Source organism: Octopus bimaculoides, chromosome 3, assembly GCF_001194135.2.
Source record: "Octopus bimaculoides isolate UCB-OBI-ISO-001 chromosome 3, ASM119413v2, whole genome shotgun sequence".
NCBI lineage: Eukaryota > Metazoa > Mollusca > Cephalopoda > Octopoda > Octopodidae > Octopus > Octopus bimaculoides.
In genome coordinates this window covers 76,553,371-76,560,559 of record NC_068983.1, presented here as the reverse complement: position 1 = coordinate 76,560,559, position 7,189 = coordinate 76,553,371, and positions in this window count along the sequence as shown.

Below are 7,189 nucleotides of genomic sequence, written 5' to 3'. Positions count from 1 at the left end.
TATATATATAATTTTAATACACAACTGAAAGAGCTCTAATATTAACCAATCATTCTAGCTCCATTCCCAGTATTTCAGTTGAAATAACTCTCCTCTCAGACCACGACATGATACTCTGCAACTTTAATTCCTGGCATAACAAAACCAAACCAGGCAATCCCACTCCACTGTACGTATTTGACGACATAAACTTCCACAAAGCAGACTGGATAACAACCAGAAAGGATTTGTACTTTATCGACTGGTCATTCACTCTCAGTTCTATTCACATTGAGACTGCATGGCAGCACTTTGAGTACTTTGTCACCTATACATGCTCAAAACAAGCTCCTACGAAATCCACTAACACAAACAGAAACGGCTCCCTAGAAAGAAAAAAACACACTCACCAGGCGCTTCAAAAGACTCAATTAAAAAATCAACCAATTAAAATACTCTCACATACAACATCCGCGTTCAACAAAAATGAAAAGACTGCAGTTGGAAAAACTTCATCTGCAGACCGACATGAAAGCCTCCATTGAATATCAAAGAGCTGCAGATGAACAGTAGGTAATCAAAAAAATCTTAGTCTTAGGAAATAAGCATAGAACCTCTGTTTCATTCATTGAGCTATTGATTGATGATAACGGCGTTCCCCAACACGATACTAAAGAAATAGCAGAAATACTGCAGAGACAATACTGCTCTGTTTTTAGTGATCCTACTGATATTGACATAAGAGAAGCGAACGAAGTTGATTTCCAGCATAAAATCTCGGACATAATCTTCACTGCTTCAGACATCATAGCAGCAATAAATGAGGTTAAATAACTATTCTGTTGTAGGCACTGATAGATTCCCCGCTAGTCTCCTGAAGGAATGTAGACACCAACTTGCAGTCCCTCTGACCAACGTCTGGAGAAATTCTTTAGACTCAGGCTATATACCGAAACAGCTCCTATCTCAATCTGTCATCCCGGTTTTCAAACAGGAAACAGATCCCTCGGAGTCAAATATTGCCCAATTTCACTCACCTCCCACATTATTAAAGTGTTTGAAAGACTGATGAGATGAAGGATAGCTTTCTTCCTGGAGATCCACAAACTCCTAAATGCAAGTCAACATGGCTTTTGCTGTAGCAGGGACTGTCTAACACAGCTCTTATACCACATTAAGGATATACTATACTTAAAGCCTTGGGAATAGGTTCGAACTCTTATGTCATATATCTTAACTTCAGTAAAGCGTTAGACAGGGTTGACCATAATATCTTACTCTCAAAATTGGCAAATGTGGGAATCCGAGGAAAACTTCTACACTGGATTGAGTATTTCCCGGCGAATAGAACACAATAGGTTGTGGTCGATGGAGTTCACTAAAGCTCAGCAAATGTCACCAGAGGGAACTGTCTTGGGCCCGATCCTGTTGATAATCTATATAAACAATCTTTCCAGCGTCGTAAAGCACTACAGAATGAAAATATTTGCTGAAGACCCTAAGCTCCAGCAAATCATCAATAAAGAAGGGTCTCCCCATATAAAGCAAAACATCTTGAAAATTGAATCACCCCAGAGGGCATTCACTAAACGAATTAAGGACATGACTGATCTCGATTACCGGGAATGCCTTAAAGCCTTGAAATTCTACTCTCTCCAGGGCCAGGTGAGCGGTGCATCATTTGCACGATGTGGAGAATATACCGCCAGAAATACCCAAACGACTTGAACATTAGCTTCAAGGTTCCTCCAAGGGTGGGGACCACGGCCATACGTCCCCTGCCCAATTCAGGATCAAAACATGTAGGTACATTGCGACATAATTTCTTTTCCCCAACAGGCCCCGATCTGTTTAACATTTTCTCAAAACTGATCAAAGAATAAAAGGATCCCATCACCTTTAAACGGGGTGTGGACAAATTTATTCAAGGAATACCAGATAAGCCACCTATACGTGGATACAACTCACTCAACAAGAACTCACTACTTGAATGTAAAATGATACCACACAACTAGACTTAAAGAGGATTTATATAATCCTATCAGGTTGTGATATTAAGTTAGACATGGCCTGGACCAATCTTTGGGTCGAAATATATCTAAGTTTATCTATGTATATGTATATATATATATATATATATATATATATATAGGGTAGTATTAAAATGAGAGCAGGGTACAAAGAAATCCATACAGATAAACGCATGTAAATATGATCAATTCTGATACACAACCATATCAATGTACGTGCACGCATGCACACGCACATAACGTGCACATCAATGCACACACGCGCAACCACACGCGCATCAACGTAAACACCTTCACACAAGAGCACACAGACATGTACAACCACTCGTACACACATGCACGCACACACACACACACACACACACACACACACACTGCCGGAACACGCACACGCACACAAAACATACATGCACAAACGTTTACCTATCAACAAATCCTGTGCACACCGAACACTCGCGCATATGCAGAATGCACACCCATAAGTAAACACTCATACATCTACATATAGACGTGCGTGTTTACATACAAATAGGCATACGGCTAATTCTCGAATTCGAGGCATACTTTGAAGAGTACGAGCATGACATTGAAGAAATCGCGAATAGTGACATAAAAAACCGAGACAAACAACCTAATTTTTAGATATTCAACCGATTGGCGAACGATAAGAAGTATGAAAACTGTTCATGTGTATTTTTTAGTATTTTATCGGCACAATGATCCCTCCTATGCACAATGAGTTTTATTTCAACACACTAATTCACATGATGAGTCTTTCAAACCAAATACAAATACAAAGCGGTTTCCATATATTATATCATAACTTGATACTGTGTAGGTAAAATCCACGCTGACGATATCCTGATATCTAAAATAAAATGTAAACACGGATGCAGATTAGTGGACTCGGTTTTCAATGGCTGCTGTGGTTGTTGAGTATGTGAACAGATTGGTTTCTTGTTTCTCTCGGTTTGGTTAAATTGATGTAGATGCCTCTGACAAGAGTCCAATGGGATTCGAGAGTCGATTGTACTTGTTCGACATTTTCTTCAAAATGAAGGGAGACCGCTTGATTGGCTCTGTTTGTGTTGATACTATGTGTGTGTGTGTGTGTGTGTGTGCCTGTTTGTGTGTGTGCCTGTTTGTGTGTGTGCCTGTTTGTGTGTGTGCCTGTTTGTGTGTGTGCCTGTTTGTGTGTGTGCCTGTTTGTGTGTGTGCCTGTTTGTGTGTGTGTGCATGTTTGTGTGTGTGCCTGTTTGTGTATGTGCCTGTTTGTGTGTGTGTGCCTGTTTGTGTGTGTGCCTGTTTGTGTGTGTGTCTGTTTGTGTGTGTGCATGTGAGGGATTATGTGTGTGTGTGTGCTGATGTCTATTTCAGAGAGATGTGATATTTATGCACCAAGGTTTCATGTTTAAAAAGAGATTACGGCTTAATAACCCAGAATATTTTATCACACACTTAGGATGTTACATCACGGGTGGTTTCATAGAGTATACTGGAGGCTCTATTACTGCAACAAAGTACAACAAAGTAAACGTGGAATTGAGGAGTTCTTATATATGACAACCGCATACTTGTATACACGCAAAGAACGCCCACATGCATATATACAGATATAGGTGCATATGTGTGTGTGCATGTGCGTGTGCGTGTGTATGTATGTATCTATGTGTGCATGTGTGTGTGTATGTATATATGTATGTATGTATGTATGCATGTTCCTGTATGCGGTGAAAGAGGTTCAGAGATTGAGTGAGAGAAGAAAGAACTGGCACTACTTTGTTATGATCAATATATAGACCATTAAACTTACACATAAAATTCAATAGAAAAGCGTACAAAATTGAATTTAATTTAAAATAGTGGCTAAACGAAATAATATGATTTGTATCAACAAACCAAGATGGCATTATATTTATTATAGTCTATCAGTTTATAATAATCATTTCGTAGAAAAGTTGCTACTGTCGCTGATTTTTTGCTTTATATTCGCAGCAATACACATTTAGTTTAAGCAATAAATATAGGATAAAATCGGATTCTATAACCTGTGGTAGTTGTTAAGTTTGCAAATAGGTTTATGTATTACACAGGTCTTTTATATGCTGAAATATGGTTCAGTGAGTGACATGGTGTTTTAATTGGTATGTGTCTGCTAAATGTTACCGTGTTTTGAGTTCCAAGCCTATCATCATGGAGCAAACTTTGCATTCGAACCGGATCCATTTCGTCATTTGTGTGACATGACGTTTCCCTGACTACATTATCTAATGTATTATAACATTGAGGTAAAATACATTGCAGCTTAACAGAAATTTAGCTACTCTTTGAATCAGGTTGGGCGACAGGCAAAGGTGCTTCTGTGGATCGTGTCCAATCAACTTATTTTATCATTCAATTTCAGATCTATTCTGTCAATGTGCTGAAACCTGATGGTCACATTAAAGCTTAAGAATGATAATAGAGGGTCAGGGAAGTAAGATCATAAAGTTGTTTTATATGTGTAACAATTAGGCGCTGAAGCAACGTTCACACTATGTTATTACTTAAATGGTCTTTATTTGGTGGAGACGAAGTAGTACTAAATCAGAAAGTTCATATTGAGGGTATACATATAGAAAGTTTTCTATATTACGTCAAATCTGTGTATTAAATTTTATTAATGTTTCTTTTTTTGTTTTGATATGTTTTTCATGGATTTTCATTAGGGCAAGTATTCAAGACAGGTTAAAAGAATAAAATAAACTCGGTTACAGGACTTGATACTCTCCTCAGCAGGTAACGAAACTAATTACTTCTGTCAAAATTTAATTCAAAGCCAACAATTTTTGGGGAAAGAGTAAGCTGATCATATCGACCCCAAAGTTCATCTGGTACATATTCTATCTTCCCCAAAAAGATGAAAAGTAAAATAGACTTCTGCGGCATTTGGACTCAGAACGTAAAGCCGGAAGAAATACTACTAATAATTTTGTCAGGAGTGCCAACGATTCTGCCGGCTCGCCACCTTATATGAAACTCAACAGTAAACGACGAGAGCAGTTAATTTGAAACAGTCTAACATTTATTACTTTGCAGTAATGTCTACAACTGACCATACACAAAAAAACTTTCTACGGTAGAAGTTGCAAAGTTATTTGTAATATGATTTTGTCTATTATTGGTACTTGTTCCTTGATTCTGGTAAAGTGAAATTAAATATGAAAGTTTGAGAAGGATTCTTCCACTATTTCTAGCAGGACGAGTACATGGAGTCCTCCTCTGAAATTCATCCTGGATGCGTAGTGTAGACTGGTCTGCTATACGCATTATTTATTCATTTGTCACCGTCCTACATCTATCATTTGTGAAATTTTTCATTCTCAGTTCTGATGTAAATACGAGACAGAAGACCTTCCCCCACAAAAAGCAAAATCGATGGCACATGTTTGGAAGTGTACAGTCAATGATTACACAGCCGCAAATGAAATATTTCCATCACTTTATAGCTCACTTTTTCTTTCTCCACCTCTCTTTCTTTCTCTCACTCTCTCTCTCCCCTTAGTGTTGTTATTTTTATATATTTTTAATTTCGTTTTTCCTGACTGTTTTGCATGATCAATAAAACAAAAAATACAGTAAAAAAAGAACGTAACAAAAACAACGTAAGACAAGCCAAACAAAGAATTGACACGTAGCTGTTAGGTCAAAAACACGAGACCATAGAAGGGAAATTAAGATTCTTAGCCAGTACTTTTAAGCGATATTGATTATGAAGTTCAGTCAAATAGATGAGCCAATATAACTTTGTTCAATTTAGTAACTATATGTGACATAAGAAACACTAACACATATATTTTTTAATATCAATATACTATTGATGTCACCTGAATCAGTCGTTTATTGCTTGTGTAATAGTGAGGGACAGAGGAAGGGAGAGAGAGTCAAAGACAGACAGAAATATAGACAGTCAGAGAAATATTGAATGTGTAATTGAGGAAATACTATATAATAAAACAGACTGAACTTTGTGAAAATAGAAAAACTACTTGTAACTTTGTTGTACATTACTGATCAAAGAATATTCTTATAAGAGAAAATGGAAATTCAGATTCGGGTTTATTCAATATGAAATATTATTTTTCCAAAGCGTGTAATGTTAGCATTAATATCCAGAGAGATGGTATGAACTGTTACTTATGTATTTTATGTATCCAGAACGGTGGAACTCTAAATAGAAATGGATAAAAGTAAAACCTGCCAGATGTTATATTACGTACAAGTTATTCCCCTAAACGCAATGCTATGCAACGTTGTCTTTTATATTTTCTCTACTAAAATACGAGGCCAGATGTTTTTCGGAACATATTTAATTTATTTTCTCTAAGTATATATTTTGTAGGAAGAGGAGCAAGTTTGCTCAGAATGGATTAACATAATGTTGTATTAGGTTTAGATATAGCTTGTGAGCTATATAGCTAATCTCTAGTAAGATACGTTATGAATTTATTTCTGTACTGAGCATAGTAACGGTAGCCCAATTATTGAGCTCTCATCGTGGATTATATATCACCAAGGTTACATGACGTTCTAGCGGAGATTATAATATTGTAGCACAAATGCTAATCGATGTACTTATTTAGCACATATACGAATCGATGTTCTTATTTAGCAAGGTTTTTCACTGATATCACTTCTCACCATTCAGTTATTAATCATATATTACAGTCATCTGCATCTGAAATAGTAATATGAAAATAGATGGTCTATAAGTGCGGGTGGGTACTGACGTTCAATGAGTGTTATTTGGAGGTCTTGTAGGCGAAGTTCCCGATTGGTTCTGTCAGATAAAATTGTACAGATCCTTTTAGCTAGATTGAATGGGATATTTATTTTGGTATGTTTAGGATGGTGCGTTTTGAGTCTGGTGGTTTGTAGTAGATGCCATTTACAATTTGGTTGTTGGAATTTTCATAATCAAAATGACCAGAAATGGGAGATGTTCATTGCTGTATTCCATTGTAAATTGAATATTGGAGTTTATATTGTTCAGTGTGGATTTGAAATCCAGGAGTTTATCATAGGTTTCATTCCAGATGATGAAACAATCGTCTAGGTACCTTTTCCAGTTTTCTCTTATATACTGGTGGAATGGGGGTCCAAATTTTTGGAGTCAAAGTTCACATAATGTAGATTAAGAG